This window comes from Ceratotherium simum, chromosome 11, assembly GCF_057802395.1.
Source record: "Ceratotherium simum simum isolate JZ-2026a chromosome 11, ASM5780239v1, whole genome shotgun sequence".
NCBI lineage: Eukaryota > Metazoa > Chordata > Mammalia > Perissodactyla > Rhinocerotidae > Ceratotherium > Ceratotherium simum.
The window spans coordinates 47,228,165-47,246,963 of NC_141910.1; positions in this window are offsets into that span (position 1 = coordinate 47,228,165).

Below are 18,799 nucleotides of genomic sequence, written 5' to 3' on the forward strand. Positions count from 1 at the left end.
AAAAATAGAAAAACCTATATATTCCTTTAACTATTAAAGACATTCTAAATAATTTCAGGTACATGAGGTGGGTAAAGCACCCAGGCTGTCAGGTACTAAATGTGTCACTCTTTTCCTTGGATTTATTTTTCCCTTCTGTAAATAAGGAGGTTGAACTGTATTACTGTTCCACAAAGAAAACTCCAGACTGATAAGCTTTCACCGGAGAATTGGGCCAAACACACAAGGAAGAAATAATACCAATGTTACATACACTCTTGCAGAGAATAGAAAAAGTGGTACTCTCTTCAATTCTTTATGCGGTCATCATAACCTTGATACCAAACCACAAAAAAGAACAGTACAGGAAAAGAAAAACGTAAGCCAAGGTCACTCATGAACATCAATGCAAAAAATTCTAAATAAATATTAGCAAAACTATTTCAATAATAAATGCCATATATCATGACAAAGTAGCATTTATTTCAGAAATGCAATGTTGATTTAACGTTGGAAAAATTGTTGTACTCTGCCCTTTTAACAGCATAAAGAAGAAAAATCATATGATCATCCCAATAAATGTAGAAAAAAGTTTAATGAAATTTAACATAGATCCATGATTTAAAAAGAAATTTCTGGGGCCGGACCGGTGGCATAGCAGTTAAGTTCGTGCATTCCACTTTGGCGGCCTGGGGTTTCCCGGTTCAGATCCTGGGTGCGGACCTACTCACCACTCATCAAGCCATGCTGAGGGGGCGTCCCACATAGAAGAACTACAACTCTACATCTATGAGATACAACGATGTACTGGGGCTTTAGGGAGAAAAAGGAAAAAGAGGAAGATTGGTGACAGATGTTAGCACAGGGCCAATCTTCCTCAAAAAAAAAAAAAAGCTCAGGCCCAGCAGGGGTGCTTCCTGAGGGGGAAAAAAAATAGGAATGTCAAAAAAAAAAAAAAAGAAAATTCTGACAAACCAGCAATGGAAGGAACATTTCTTAATCTTCTATAGTGTATTTACAACAAACCTACAGCAAATATCTTATTTAATGAGTAGTCATACTTTCTCTTTGAGAGAAAGAATAAGATGAGAAATGTCTGCTCTCACTACTTTAACTCAATACTTTTTTAAAAAGCTAGACACCAATGATACACATACATACACCAAAAGTAAGAATAGTGTACCTTCAGGAAGGTACAAAGATATCAAGTAAAAATAGATTAGGTTGGTTGTGTTTATTTCAAAACTATGTCTATATTAATGTAACAGCAATAAGGATAGTTTGATGTTTGGGATCATATCTAAGAACACATTATGAGCCAGCCCTGATGGTATATTGGTTGTTCGAAGTGCTCCACTTCAGCAGCCCAGGTTCAGTTCCTGGGTGTGGAACCGCACCCTCATCTGTCAGTAGCCATGCTGTGGTGGTGGCTCACATAGAAGAACTGGAAGGACTTACAACTAGAATATACAACTATATACTGGGGCTTTGGAAAAGGGGGGAAGAAAGAGAGAAAGGAAGATTGGCAACAGATGTTACCTCGGCAAATCTTTCTCAGGAAAAGAAAAGCAAAAAGAATCATATTCTTGTATAAAAATATACGTTATAGTGGATTTAGAAGAGAATAATACAGCAACTCAGGAAACCTGAATTCCAGGCAAAAGGGATGGAGGCAAGGTAAACGTGCCAAAAAACAATCTCACCTGATTGGCAGAATCCGTACATCGGGTTAATTATTCTTGTATGGCAGGTTGAGTAGAATATCAGTTGGCCAATCCAGGCTGAGACTAGCCAAGCAGAGGCTTGTTCTTTCTCATAGTCTTGCTTTCCCATAGATGAAGATTGAGCCTGAAAGCCCTTCCTGCTGACTTCCCAACTCCTGCCCTCCCATTTCAGGTGAAGAGCTGCTCAAAGTTTTCTCTCCCTCTTTCTCCCACATTCTCAGCTTCACAAACTTATATGCATCTACACAAGATTTGCAAGGCAAAATTTATAAGCTGTTTGTATCAAGAAAAGGAAGTCCCAAAACATCTTAGATCCACAGCTTTGCCTTGGTGGCCCCATAGGATTTACTTCCTCAATATTCATTTAGAATCTCAGGCTACAAGAGCTGCATTTTTTTTTTTTTTTTTCTGAGAAAGATTGGCACAGATGTTAGCTTAGGGACAATCTTCCTCTGGCAAAAAGAGGATATTGGCCCTGAGTCAACATCTGTGCCAATCTCCTTCTGTTTTGTGTGTGGGATGCCACCACAGCATGGCTTGATGAGTGGTGTGTAGGTCCGTGCCTGGGATCCAAACCAGCACACTCTGGGCTGCCGTAGTGGAGCATGTGAACTTAACTACTATGCCTCCGGGCTGACCCCAAGATCTGCATTTTTAAAATAGTTTTTCTTAAGGAAAATTGAGGTGTACCTCTGCATTATAAGATGGACCTTAAAGATACCTTCAGCATTCAGGTGTGTTTTTTTCCCCAAAACAAAGGGACAGCCTGCTCCAAAAGTAAATTCAAGTGTCAACCTGTTATAAAGCAGGAAGTGCTTTTAGCTTGTAAATAACAGTAATTAAATACAATAAAACTAAGAGTGCCAAGCTTCAGCCAGGACTATAAAATGAGAAAGCTCAATAAGATGTTCTTCAGGATCTTTTTTGACCAATTGTATGATTCCATGTTTCAAATATTTCCCCCAAAAGTATTAAAACATGAAAAGGAAGCAGAAGACTTTGCATGTTAGCCCTAATTTGGGCTTCTGTTCTTTCAGTTTCTTACTAATTGTGAATTCTTGAGGATATAGACAAGACTAGTTACCTGAGGATCCCAGAGTGTGATAGCCGCTTATACAGAAAAATCTAGAAGCAGGTTATTTCTGCTACCCTGATGGCCACTGCGCTGCTGACCTCATCATGAGGCTTTGGGGAAGAAGGAACAGTTGAAGATGAATTGTTAGATAAAACCACCATCCCAAAGTAAATGTCCAGGTTTGGAGCAAATAGAGAAAAGCGGTGGGTTTATGTTGGTAGTTTTCTCCGGATGAATTAAGTTATTCATTGAGCCGGCAGTTGTTACCTAAGCACTCACTAACCGCTTCAGTAAGTTCTAGAGTAACTGAGGCAGAGTGGTCCTTTTGGTTCCTTGGCCCTAACATAATTTGCAGGGAACATAAGTCTTTAGATATGGTTATGTGGGGTCCTAATTAAAATGCAGTGATAGTGTGCATATACCTTTCTCGCTGTTATTCCCTATGTTTTTTTTCAAGGTGAATTTGCCAACCCCAGGAAAAATAAAAAATGAAGCTCATTATCTCACAAAAAGGAAAAAGAATTTGCAAAAATACAAAAGAACTCTTTTTAACTTTCTTGATTACACATTCTAGACTGACTCCCAGGGTATATTTACTTCCAAAATGCTTTTACCTCTTTTTTTTTTTTTCCCCTTACTGTCACGGTATTCTGTATAGATTAATTCATGGAACTATAAATACTTTTCCAGGTGCATGACATGTAAAAATTGATAAGTATTCTAACGTTACTGAAGTTTTGCAATGAAATTGCTGATTAAAATATTCATATGAATGTAAATCACATAAATGTTACAAAAATATGAATGTATACCATATCAATGTCTATATACATATAATCTCTCTTGTGCAACACATGATAGCTGATCTGTATCTTGAAGGCTATATTTGGCTCAGGTTGGAGACAAAATTCAGTCAGTAGAAAAGCGTCTTGGAGGTACCGCCAGGCCTCACTTGGCAACAATAGTGATGTGTGACAGCACTTAATGAAATATCATATCTTTTCAATTAAAATTTTATATACTGGAGGTTTCCTTAAATCACTCCAAATAATTTTCAAATCTGGAGCTTGGTGAGGCATCAAAGAATGAACTGTGTGCTATTTCAAAGCATTCATGTGAACACTTCATCGTTCTTTTTCATCATTAAAAAACCACTTTTGCCCCAAATAATAAATATTGAGAGAAACGAGTGTCCTATAATACAATATCTATTTATATTTTAAATGATTTATCCATTTCTGAAGAGCCAAAAGAAAATTAAGCTTCATCAAAAGTCCTATTCTTGCTTTCCAAACCAGAATTAATAGCTTGTCATTTTACTTATGCACTTCTTTCAGTTATGGGACAGCAGTTTTCTGATTTGTTTCTTTCAGTGTGGGCAGCTGATTGTACACTGTGGTTAGCTGATATTTGTCTCGAAGGAAAGTTATCCCTGGTGCGCTGTGGGATGCTGCAGTCAGAATCCTTGCCAGTGGCTCTGTCTGAGAATCAGAAAAGCGGCAAAATATATTCAGCACCTCCTTTGTCAGTCACAATTATAAAAGAATTAGACATACACATTCTATGAGAGATTGATTAAATACTTCAAACCATCCTCCTAGGTGGAGTTGGTAGATGCCAGATTGTCATAATGAGACTATCCAGAAAAGGAAAAGGCAATTTTAGATGAAAGGAGTGTTTTTCATTGACTTTTATTATTTTTTGTGCATTTGTATGTATGACAAGCTAAAGGCCCTAGGAATTATCAGATTAGTAGATTTTGCATCTGTTGATTTCTCTATTTCTCAATCTCATAGTTAATTTATTTAATTGCCTCCTCAATAGGAATTCTTAGCAAATAATATCACCATTTAATTGAGCAGGCATTACATGCTTGGCAAAATCCTTCAACATCAATACCTTATTATTTGATCTTCACATACTTTTGGTTAAACTGGGCTGATATCGTTTTACCAATAAAGAACCTGAAACTCAGAGAAGGTATACGACTTACCTTAAGTGTACATTGCCTTTTTAAAAGCTGCAACTAAGCAGAATTTCCCCATTTCTAGTAAGATTATCTTTCTACTCTACCGTATGGCCACCCAGGATGACATTTCTTCATGAATTGTGCAATTGGTCCTAAAAACAAAAGTAAAGATAAGAGCAACTACTCATTTTGCCTCATTGGATAAGGGCTGTTTTGTATACCAACGTTTCCAAATAATAGTCACCCATCAAATACATGGATTATTATAATTTTAAAAAAGTGTTAAAAATAATTAGATGCTTGTTCTAGACACTAGCCAGCTGATGGACTACTTGCGATACATTCAAAAACAGAATTTAAGGGAAGTCGAGGCTGGAATGCTACTGATGATCCTTCTCTTTGATTACATGTCACTCAACTCCTCATCTCCCTCAACTGTCATCCCAGCACCCATAATTATTCTGAACGTTGAAGAGGGGTCGGTGAGGTGCTTTCCTACTCCACCACAGAATCAATTTTGTCCCTAATAAAAAGTAACATATATCAATAACAGGTTGAACCAGCACACCTTTATTCCTGTCAATGTATTTGACATTTATTATCTCATTTGATCCTAAGATCTCTGTGAAATGGCAAAGATAAAAGCCAAATTTGAGAGAGAGAGAGACCACTGAGGCTCAGCAAAGTGAAGTGATTTCCTCAAGGTCTCACAGCTCATAAGACGCAGGTCAGGAATAATTCAAATCTTTTGATGCCAAATTCAACACTTTTTGAACCACATCTGTGAAACCAGAGAGCCTAGAACCTTTCACTGGAAATTTTTTTTGTTTCTTCTGTCCTCTCACTAGAGGTGACTAGGAGCTCATTGAACCAGAGATATTGCATAAAAGACTTTTTGCCTCTCTCAGGGGGACACAAGGGAAATGTCAGGATTTTTTATCCATTTTCCTTCCCATGAACTAAAATGGTGATATGTAGGCTCTTTCTATTAGAGAAATGCAAGCACGAGGCCAGTGGGACGGGAAACAGATTTTGTGCTTCCTGAAGCTTATATAATCGGATGGCCCTTTTAAGAAAAATTCATCAAAATTATAAATACAAAATTAGATATTAAAGCAAATGTTTATTTGAAACGAGTAAAGAAATCTCAAACCAATTACAAGTATTAAAAAACTGACAGGGGCTGGCCCTGTGGCTTGGTGGTTAAGTGCGCGCGCTGCGATGCTGGCGGCCCGGGTTCGGATCCCGGGTGCGCGAGGCACCACTTCTCTGTCCAGCCTGAGGCCGAGTCCCACATACAGCAACTAGAAGGGTGTGCAGCTGTGACATACAACTATCTACTGGGGCTTTGGGGGCAAAAAATAAATAAAATCTTTAAAAAAAAAAAAAACTGACAAACTGCAATATACATAAAACTAGTGTCATTAGGTATCTATTCACCAACTAACGCATGTCTAAAATACTATTTTTCTATGTTTTATGGGTGAATATCCTTTGCCTCATTAAGATGACAAGGACTTTGTCATATAATTTTCAATAAACAAAGCAAAAAAGATGATTGTCATTCTTCTGGTACGTTTTTTCCTCCCCACTCACAAATTTGGAAGCCAAACTTCATAAGTCACATTGATATTGAAATATGACCTCTGGCCTCCTTGGAGGAGAAGGCAGAATGGGTAGGAAGAGTATTATGGCAAGACATTTCTCCACCAGGAAGGTTTAAATAAAGGCTAGCCAGTGTTCCATGGAGGAAGAGCTCAGCAACACCAGCTTAGCAACCCTTTCAGGTGACTATCTAACTAGAACTGGTAGTGCAGAAGACATACACACCCATGCTGCCAAATCATAAGAGAAGCACTAGCTTATATGGTTCCTTCCCAGCTTGTGAAAAGTGTGGCAGAGGCAAGGTTTTTCCTACAGACACAAAACAAACACTAGTCTGCTTTGAGGAGGAGTCCTAATAACGCTCTGACTGGTCCTGCTTTTCATTCATTCATTCAAAACACACACACACACACACACACACACACACACACACAATCTTTAATGTGCCAGGCACTATGCTAAGCTTTGGAGCCATAGCAGTGAACAAATCAGCATTCCACCTATGCTAGCTTAGAGCTCACCTTTCATCCCTGAGCAGATTGGCACATGTAAGGAATTTTTATTCCCAGGTGGGTAGATCCTGGGGTGGAAAAACTAAGTTCCCTGGAAAATTCTGAACAATTGTTTTCTCAGTAATTTTATGGAATTCTTGACTCTCCACTGTAGGTTGAAGTAACTGGAACATTCCTTAGCTCTGATCCTTGCAGGCATTAGTGTCATGCAGATACATTTCACTTGCTGACATTTGGCATCCTAGGTCCTTGTAATCCAAATGAAGCCTCTGTAGCAATAATGGTGATAGCCACACAAAATTACAGAAGCAATTTAAGCCAGAAAAGAAAGATCTCTTGACATGAACTCTCTATGTCAGGGCTGGGCTGAGCTACCCCATTATTTTTAAATTCATACCAAAGCAGAAAAGTTTTAAAGATGCCAGAAATCCCTTCAGCAGAATTTAGACAATCACTCACATGACATGTCACACTTGGGGCACATTTTCATCATTACTCATTGTGTTTGTCACAAATACTTGATATTATAAACAAGACCTTCATTTAAAGAGCCTCATTTTCTGTCATCTAATTATCCTCCCAAAGCTATAATTCTTTGTTTGTGAAATCATAATTTATTGCTATGGAAATATGATTATGATTTCAGGTAAAGGAATAAAAGGGAGAAACAGACAAAACTGTTGAAAGTATCCTTCTTTCATGCAAATCTCCCTAGCAATAAACTGAGAATTAAGAAAATAGAAAATGCATGATGAGCTGGTAAAATTGTGGCTAAATATACTGTTTCTAAAATTGTGTCAGCTCCAGGTGCTTGAAAGTACACAACTTATTTAGGAAGACTGCAAGTGCTATCTCTTGTTTTTTCACTTTGATTTGGGGGTACTTTCAATATTTTGCAAAATTTTTACTTCACTTAATTCTTAAATTTCACTCTTCCCATAAATAGTTTAACACTTTCAAACTCCAATTTCATCCAAATGGGTAAAATTTCTAAAGGTCACATTTATGTCAGCAGCTTTCAGGATGAATTCTACAAATTGCTTTGTAGGTCATTGACTTTCTAACATTGTATATTTAAAACAGCAAAAAATGTTGATGTAGAACCTTACATATAACACACTTATCTACTGATAGTGATAGATACCCTGTGATTAGCTTATTTAGTCAGAACTATTTCCCCAAAACTCCATTGGTTACATTATTATCATAGCCAAGGTATATTTCCTCTAAATTCTTACTCTTGACTCTATTTTTTTTAAACATTGATCTACCCATCTTCTTGACCCTTACTCCTTCTCTGGGGTCATTGACATGCGTCTTTCCTGGTTCTCCTTCTGCATCTCTGATCACTCCTTCTTGGTCTCATCTGTGCTTCCATGCATCTTCTAGCATCTAAATGAAGCAATTCCACAAACCTCCAACAATGAACTTTTGCTTTTATTTCTCTCATCCACGCTCCTGTGTTTACTCCAAATCTGATGGCTTCAAGTGCCACTGTATGTCAATGTCTCCCAGATCAAACTCTTCCTATCTGACTTTCTAATTGGCCCATAAGATTTCTCCTCATGGATATCCTCCTCAGGGAAAACATCATTCACACTCAATGAGCTAACAAAAATCTTCTTTTCTAAAACGTACTACTTTTCTTTACCATTTCCTTCTGCTAATGGCTGCAACACTCTTTTTACCTCCAGACTAAAAACCTTGCATTCATCTAAATTTTCCCTTTGCCTCCTCCTCTGAATCCAGTCTGTTACTACATCAACACTTCCTTATTTAAGAAGTCTCCTTTCTCTCCATTCCTATACCAGTCCCATAATTGGAGCCTTCATCACCATCAACTATATACTTCCCAGCTGATCTCCTTGCCTCATCATTATTCACCATGCCAAACAAAAATGGATTGATCATCCCAAAACAGCCCATTAAGCATACAAGTCCCAATTTCAAAACCTGATGTAGTTTCCAATTTCCACCTCCTGCTTCCAATCTATCTTCTCCATTTTATTTATCCAGCCTGATTTCTGACTAATCCCCAATATATGGTTTGTAATACAGTCATCTCCACTTCCCAAGTATTTTCCTACTGATCTTTCTCTTAGTATCTTTGTTCATGCTGCCCCTCTATCCAGTAAGACATAATTCTTGTCTCCACCTATTCAAAGTCTGCTCCTACTTCAAAGTCCACAAAAGTTCCCTGCCTCTAAGTCCACACACACTGATCTCTCCCATCTTTAACATGCTATCACACTGAAGTTCTAAGCTACTTGGCACAATTCAAGTAAATGGCTGAGGCTGCCTGTATGATGCTTTTTGGCCAAATCTAATGGGATTGCTGTAGCCTGGTGAATTCACCATCATTTCAGCTGTGATTGCCACCTTTACACTTTGAAGGACTCAAATTCTTCTAATCACCCAGGTATGATCAGGCCCTAATTAGTGGAACGAGCAAGAGAAAAAAAGTAGGCTAAATTAGTTCTAAGTCCACCTCAACAATCCACAGACATATGAACTCAAGAAAGCAACTCAAACTTTCCTGAGTCTTTGATTTATCATGGTTAGAATTGGGGTATTAATATCAACTTTCTAAAACTCCAGAAGAAAACATAGGCAGTATGCTCTTTAACGTCGGTCTTAACAGTCTTTTTGAATACCATGTCTCACCAGGCAAGGGAAACAAAAGAAAAAATAAACAAATGGGACTACATCAAACTAAAAAGCACAGCAAAGGAAACCACCAACAACACAAAAAGACAACCTATCAATTGGGAGAAGATATTTGCAAATCATATATCCAATAAGTGGCTAATATTCAAAATATGTGAACTCATACAACTCAATGAAAAACAAATTACCCAATTAAAAAACGGGCAGAGGATCTGAACAGAAATTTTTCCAAAGAAGATATACAGACAGCCAACAGGCACATGAAAAGATGTTCAACATCACTAATTATTTGGGAAATGCAAATCAAAACCATAATCACCTCATGCCTGTCATAACAGCTATTATTCAAAAGAGAAGAAAAAACAAGTGTTGGAGAGGATATGGAGAAAACGGAACTCTCATACACTGCTGGTGGGAATGTAAATTGGTGCAGCCACTAGGGAAAACAGTAGGGAGATTCCTCATAAAATTAAAAATAGAACTACCATATGATCCAGCTATTCCACTTCTGGATATTTATCCAAAGAACATGAAAACACTAATTTGAAAAGATATATGCACCCCTATGTTCATTGCAGCATTATTCACTATAACCAACACTTGGAAACAACTCAAGTACTCATCAACAGAGGAATGGATAGATAAGAGGTGATATGTTTATATAATGAAATACTACTCAACCATAAAAAAGATGAAATCTTGCCATTTGTGACAACATGGATGGATCTTAAAGGTATCAGGCTAAGAGAAATAAGTCAGACTAAGACAAATACCATATGATATCACTTATATGTGGATAATAAACAAACACAAAGATACGTAGAACAGATTGGTGGTAACTAGAGGGGAAGAGGGTGGGAGGAAGGTGAAAGGGGTAAAGGGGCACATTTGTATGGTGATGCATGGCAACTAGACTTTTGGTGGTGAACGCGGTGTAGTCTATACAGAAGTCGAAATATAATGACATACATTTGAAATTTATATAATGTTATAAATCAATGTTACCTCAATAAAAATTTTTGTAAAAAAGATATATAGAGTTCCAGCACAATGCCTGGTATGTGATAAGCAATAAACAGCAGCAATTATTATTTTAAAAAAATATATCAACTTCCCTAACACACTACACTGCTATGGAAATGAAATAAGATAATTATGTGGAAGAACATTGTAAAGCATTATACAAACATACAGAATTATTATTAATTCATGATAAAAAGATTCATGAGATACTTAGTTCTAAGTCATAAAGTTAATTTAATAATTTATAAAGAGGAACAAATTTCCACTCACTGGAGAGATGTGTGTGCTTTTGAGGTAAAATCATATTTGGATTAAAAGATGTAAGGAACTGAGTAAATAATTATAAGATTTTTAGGGAAACAAATCCTAAGGGACTTGAACGGTCTTGAATGATAGCTTGCAATAAATCTTGATCTTTTAGGGGGCACTGGAAAAGTGGTGGAAATAAAAATCATGGATTCTTTTCTGCAGATATCCAATCCTACCTTGGCATGGGAATTTGTGTTAGCTTTGAGAACAGAAGATGGTTGTATTTTCTGAATTTATGTATTCCTCATGCAGTGGGATACCAATTGCACTTTATCACTGATAATTAACCCCTAATGATAAACTGATCTATAATGTTTCAAGTCCCTCAGTATCATATTATCTCTAAGAATAAATTGCTTCCTTCTCTGTATTCTATTATAACTTTATTTGAAGAATATAGGAACCAGACAGCCTGAAATCATACTCTAGCTCTGTCACTTATTATAATATGTTACTATATTACTATATTTTGTTATCTTGAACAAGTTACTTCACACACCTCTATGACTCAGTTTTCCCATCTGTAAAATGGGGATAATAATGTAGTTATATACCATAGGTTGTGTTGAGGATTAAATGAGTTAATGCATGGCGTATAGTAAGTGCTAAATAAATTTGATGTGTTGCCTTAACATCTCTTTCCTTGTGCTTTGTATCATAACTACCTCTTTGCACATCAGTCTACTTTGCAAGACTGCAAGCATCTGCAGGATATAGATTCTGTCTTATTTCTTTTTGTTAGCTTCTCGTCACTTCCATACTACTTTGCTCACTGAAAGTGTTCAATATTTTTGGGAAAAAATTCCAGGACCATTTCATGTAGGTGTCTTGCTTTCCCAACTAATATTTGATACTAGAAGCTTTGTAAGTCCTCATTCAAGGCTAAAGTTAATATCTGATACTTTTTATTGCTTTAAAACAACAGGCACTTAATAAATATTAATGACTGATTGATTGTATATGAATCAGGTTCTAACATCATCATGAAACTGAGTAATGAAGCATGTTGGTCCAGGATTTTTATCTCATATTCTCCTTTATCTTCCCTTTCACTGTATGCCCTCAGTTCCTACGGCATCGACCAGTGATAGCAATGTCTACAACAATGCCAAGTATGTGCAAAACCAACTGTAGAAGAATTACAAATCTTATCACAAAAACAAGCACTTCAGAGAAAATAAAATATTAATTGATACTTTGCTAAGACTTTGGAAGAAACTGAGAAGAACAGAAGAATTAATAACTAAGCGATGTTTTCAATGTGACAGAAAACAAAGCTGTGAGAGCAAGGCCCTTCATGCACTGCATGGAGAGACTAAGAATTTGAAAGGATGGTACTCACTGATGCTCCGTTTTCTTCAGAAACATGAAACAATTCCTTCTTCTACCAAAAGCATGGGTAATTATTGATGGTACCTCCTGCAATGAGCACCATTGTCACAAGACTATTCTTTTCCTTATTTTGCATAAACTTATTTTGATGCTTCTTTATTTTCTAGAGAAGGCTTTCTATTCAGATGTTAGAGAATTCACTTAAATTACAATTTTTAGTCACCAACAATATACGGCTCTCTCTGACTCTCCAAGAGAAATACCTTTCTCTAGTTTCCTCCATTCTACTTTGTGGATACAAACTATATTGTTTTTAAGAATTCATTTATGTGTCTATTCCCTAAAATATAGCACATCTCCAATTAGATTACGAGTTAACATAGGCAGAAATCCCATATTAATTATCCTTGTAAGTACCCAGTACAGTGTCTAGCACATTGCAGGTATTCAATACAAATTTGTGGAATAAGTTAATGAATTAACAAAGGGACAAATGTATGCTCACCAAATTCCAAGGTTCTGAGAGCTTCAAATAAAATATGAGAACCAATGCTTGCCTGCAAGAGGCTTACAACAAAGGTGAAGATGTAATAAAGTCAATTAAAAGATAACAATATAATATTAAGCTTCAGTTTCTAGTTATAATGGTACCTGATGCTGGAGTAATCTGCCTACCATAAACAACTATAAAATTGGATGAAATCGTGGAGAGAAGGGAGCTCCTTATTTTCTCTAGCTCTATTTATGAAGACAGTTTCCCAAACACAGCACAGATAAGTGGAACCCAAGCAGGACAGTGGTTCTGCTGTGAGGAGGAGACAGATATCAGGGTTTGAGGCTGCAGAGCCCACAGAAATATTCAGGGATGGACACCAGAGAGGATTGACTTAGGGTCAGAGTGGATTCCAGATGTCTGTGTGGAAGTCCCCAGGAGTCCTTGGCTAAAGTCTGGGATACGCATGCCCAGGTTGATACTACACGGGGTTTATCGGTAAATGACTGTTATGGGGGGGAGAGTAGAGTGGAGAGAATAGAAGCCTAGTAGTTATGGGAGACTTTGGAGTTGTGTACCAGTCAGAGTGGACAGAACTGATTCACACCACGGGCATCCAGGTAAAGCACAAAAAGTGCATGCCTTAGAAGTTAAAACTACTCTGTAGAGTAAAATCTCCTCTACATCCACCTTAACAATACCTAAAAATGAACATTGGCAAGATCCACAGAAAACGCAATGCTTGGAGTTTTATGTTCCAGCATGTTTAAAGGGGCTTTTTAAACACTTTGAGTTTTCCAGTGACCCTCTCTAACAAAAAAAGATTGCACAAGTTCAGGGTGATCATCCAGTAAAAGACTTCCTGTTAGAAAAAGAATCAACATTCTTCAGAAGAATATAATGGAGCACAGGGTGGCCTTTAATGTATCATTCAAAATATCCAGTAAGCAGTCAAAAGTTACTAGACATGCAAAGAAACAGAAAAATGAGAACTATACTCAAGAAAAAAAGTAAACAAACAAACAAAACTGACCCAAGATAATCCAGACGTTGAATTTAGCAGACACAGTCTTAAACAGCATATAAATATTTTTAAAATGCATGCCAGAGGATATTGAGGCTATATCTTTAAAGAGCTGAATAAACAAAGAAAAATATCATGCAGAATTCTATATTCAACCAAATCTTTTTTAAAATAAATATGAAGTAAACATATTTTCAAATGAACAAAACAAATCAAAGAAATTGTCAGTAGCAGACATGCACTACAAAAAACACTAAAAGATGTTCTTCTAGGGGCTGACCCAGTGACCTAGTGGTTACGTTTGAGAGCTCCACTCCAGCAGCCCGGGGTTTGCAGGTTCGGATCCCGGGCACAGACCTACGCACCACTTATCAAGCGATGCTGTGGAGGCATCCCACATATAAAATAGAGGAAGATGGGCATGGATGTCAGCCCAGGGCCAGTCTTCCTCAGCAAAAAGAGGAGGATTGGCAACAGATGTTAGCTCAAGGCTAATCTTCCTCACACACACACACACAAAGATGTTCTTGTAGCTGAAGAAACATGAGAATAAATGGAAAATTAGATCAAGAGGAAAGAACTTAATTCCTAGGGCAAAAATGAAAAAATAACAAAATTTAACAAAAAACTTTAAAGTAAGAATTATTTCAAAAACTAATATAGGACAGTACAGAGAATTCCCATATACCCACTACCTGAAACACACAGACTCTCATATTATTAACATTTTGCATTAGTGTGGTACACTTGTTACAATTAATGCTATCAATTTGGGACAATTCTCAGCCATTATTGCTTTAAATATTTCTTCTGCTCCTTCCTTTCTTTCTTCTCCTTCTGGTATTCCCATTACTAGTATGTTATACCTTTTGTATTTGTCTGTGAGACCTTGGATATCCTGTTCTTTTTTTTTTTTTATTCTTTTTTCTCTTTGCATTTCAGTTTGATATGTTTCTATTGATATGTCTTCAAGCTGACTGATTTGTTCCTCAGCTATGTTCAATCTGCTGACAAATCTATCAAAGACATCCTTCGTTTCTGTTACAGTGTTTTGATTTCCAGCATTTCCTTCTGAATTTTTCTTAGAGTTTTCATCTCTCAGGTTATATTGTGCATCTGACAATACAATTCTTGCATATTGTCTACTGTTTTCATTAAAGCCCTTAACATATTAATCATAGCTATTTTAAATTCTCTGATAACTTTAAAATCTGTGTCATATCTGAGTCTGATTTCTTGTGCTTATTTTGTCTCTTCATATTGGGTTTTTCTTACCTTGTAATTTTTTTATTGGTAGATAAATTAATAGGAACTGAGTTAATTAGGCTTTTAGTGTGAAATTTTATGTTAAATCTGGCTAGGAGCTGGGCTGTGTTTAAAGTTTGCTGTAGGTATTGGTGCCAGATGTCTCAGTTTCCTCTAGCCTCCTTGTTTGTTTGTTTCTTGTTCTCTCTCTGTTGTTTTTAGGTTCCCCTAAGAATTTATTCTTAAATAGAATCTGTGTGTTACAGTTCTCGTACTTTTAGTCCGGTGTTATACTGGAACCCTGATGATGTGGTGGTAGAGAGTTGGAGAAGGGAAACATTCTATAATCTTATGATTAAAGATCAGCTTTTTAGTGGGCCTGAGTCCTGGGGCTGTGACCTTCAGAAGCACTTATTAGCCTTTTCTGCCCTTCTAACTGTTGTCTAACTGTCCTTCCTCCAAGTAGGTAAGACTCAGATAAAGTACCTCCTTAGGAGACCAGGAATTTTTTGTGAAGAACTCTCCAGGTGTATTTAAAATTTTTTTTCCAGCTTTACTGACATATAACATCGTGTAAGTTTAAAGTATACAACATGGTGATTTAATATACATATATATTGCAAAATGATTATCCAAGTATATTTAAAACTAGTTAATTTTCTCCTTTCCCTGCCTGAAATAAGAGGAATTTTTTCTCTGATCTTTCTTGTGAGAACCCGGTGGGGCTATTGGAGATAATACCCATGAAAGCGTCAGCGCTTCCCTATAATTGGGCCCCCAGAAGTTTTAATTGTCAAGTTAGTCCACACTCAGATTCTAGCAGTTGCTCAAAGTTACCATGTAAGTGTTCCCGCCTGTTTCTGGTTCCAGAGGTTTCTGCTTTGCTTTAGCTGATCTCAGCTGTGATTCTCTGTATTCAATTCTCTTGTCTCTCCAGATTTCAGGCTGGTGGTTTGCCCTGTGACTTCAATTCTTTGACAGATGTAAGAAAAGTCATTACTTTTCTTTTTTCTTGGCTTTTTTTTTTTATTGTATGGACAGAAGTGATAGCTTCCAAGCTCTTTATGTGTCAAAGTTTAAACCAGACGTCACTAATTTTTGTTCTACTCTCTTGGCATATTTCCAGTGTTCAATACACTGGAAACTAAGTGTAGTTAATTAAGCCTTATTAAGTATAGTCATCATGTCTGTACATTTGATCTCTAGACTTACTCATCTTATATAACTGCAACTTTATGCCATTTGACCAACGTCTCTCCATTTCCAACACCTCTCCAGCCCCTAGTAACCATTGTTCTACTCTCTGCTTCTGTGAGTTCAACTTTTTTTTGTAAGACTCTACATATACATGAGATCATACAGTATTTTGACAAAGGTGCCAAGGTAATTCAACAGTTATGCTTGTCATTTGAACAAGCAACTAAATATCCATGTGAAAATTAAGTGAATGTCAAACAGTACTTCATAAAATACAGGAAAATTAAATTAATTCAAAATACATCGCAGACTGAAACATAAAAACTAAAATTTGAAAATATTTAGAAGAAAGAAAAAAAATCTTCATAATTTGAGGCAGGCAGAGATTTATTAGAAAGGACACAAAAAGCTCAAACTGTAAAAACATGTATTGAAAATTTGTATGTCCTTGAAATTAAAAATGTCTGCTCTTCAGAAGATACAATTTAATATTTTTTAAAATGATACAGACTGTGAAATATATATTTGTATATGTATGTGTATGTATATGTACATACATACATACATAAAGAACTCTTGTGGTTCAATAATAAGAAAATTCCACAAAAGTAAATGGGCAAAAAACTTCAACAAGTACTTTACAAAAGAAGATAAAGAAATGGCCAATAGGGAGATAAGAAACATGCTCAACATCATTAATCACCAGAGAAATGAAAATTAAAACCACAATGAGATATAACTTCACAATTTCTATACTAACAAAATTTTAAAATTAAAAAGATTGGTAATGCCAAGTATTGGGAAAGATTTTGAACAACTGGAACTAACACATATTGCTGATGGGAGTGAAAAATGCTACAACTGGTTAGGGAAAGAGTTTGGAAATTTCTTATACATTTAAATATATACCTTCCTTGTGATTCAGCAATTCCATTCATAGATTTAATCAAGAGAAACACAAACATCCTTCCAGAGAAATATTTGTATACAAATGTTTATATCAGCTTTACTCACAATAGGCAGAAACTAAAAATAATGCAAATATCCATCAACAGGTGATGAAAATCTATGTGGATATTCATACAATGGAAAACTACGTATCAATAAAAAATGTAAAATCTGCTAAAAATGCAATAATATAGATTAATCACACAGGCATAATGACGAGAGAGAGAAGCCAGAATAAAAAAGATTATACTGTGTGACTTCACCTATTTGAAGTTCTAAAACAGCATGCTAAGTTACGGTGATGGGACAGGACAGGGATGGAGGGTAAACCACTAAGGTGCACAAAGAGGCGTTTGTACTTTGGCGATGACGGAAATGTTTCATATCTTGAGTGTGGTGTAGTTTACACAAGTGTAAATGTTTGTCAAAATTCATTGAACCCTTTCCTTAAAATCTGTGCATTTTATTGAGTGTAAATTAACTTCACTAAAGTTGATTTTTAAAAATAGATTTGTCCACACTCTGTCTTGTGTCTTAAGGAATGCCTAGGACGTAATAGGTTCTTGATAAACAGTTGTCAAATGAATAAGTGAATTAATTAACTCAATTAACAAATGTATGAATAAATATATTAAATAAATATAAAAAAACATATAATTCAGTTCTGGGATAAATTGTATGGACAGTAATTACTGTAGAAGGTCAAAGAAGGGAGAGCTTGGTAAGAGAGTTTGGAAAGGAAGGGAAGGTGATTCCAATAGGACCTGAAAAGACACATCAATTATAAATAAGAAATGGCTCCCTCTTTGAGAAAAGGAGGCAGCATTTGAGAAAAGACATAAATACAGGAATGAATATGGGTTTTCTTAGGAGAATGAAGAAACAAATCTTGATCTGAAAACTTCATTGAAGTTATAATAAATAATTTTTAATAAGTAAATAATTATTGTACTAAATGGTTTTAACCAGGTATAGTGGATGGATCAAATATATGAATGAAAGAAATCAGGGAAATCTGTTATAATAATCTATGACAATAAAATAATGATGATATTATTTTATTCTAAGATTTATAAATAAATCTAAGAACCAAGAGATGAGAGCCTGCCTAGATTATTGTACTAGCATATGACATAATAAGAAATATATATTTGATCTCTATCCTGGTTCCTGAGACAGAGGTCCTAAAAACCTGGCAATTTCCTGTATGATAGGGGCACTAGGAGCACCTTTTGTTCTAATATTTGATATTTGTCTCCAGTTCCTGACACAAGAGCTTCGAAAACTCCTAGAATTTCCACAGTGCTAAGAGTATCTTTTTGTATGCTAATGAGATGGCTGGTGGCTGGGGGCCCCTAGGTAGCTTCAGGATGGGAGCTGGTCACGAGAAAGATCAAGTCATGATGAAACTTTCAGCTGCACACCCCAACCTCTGAGCAGGGAAGAGAGGCTGGGGATTGAGCTAATCACCAACAGTCAATGATTTAATCAATTGTGGCTATGTAATGGAACCTCCATAAAAACCATAAACAAAGGGGTTCAGAGAGCTTCCAGGTTGGTGAAAACATGGAGATGCTGAGAGAGCAACATGCCCAAAGAGGGCATAGAAGCTCTACCCCCCTTCCCACATTTTGTGCCCTATGTATCTCTTCCATTTGGCTGTTCCTGTGGTTTCTCATTTATGATAAACCACTAAT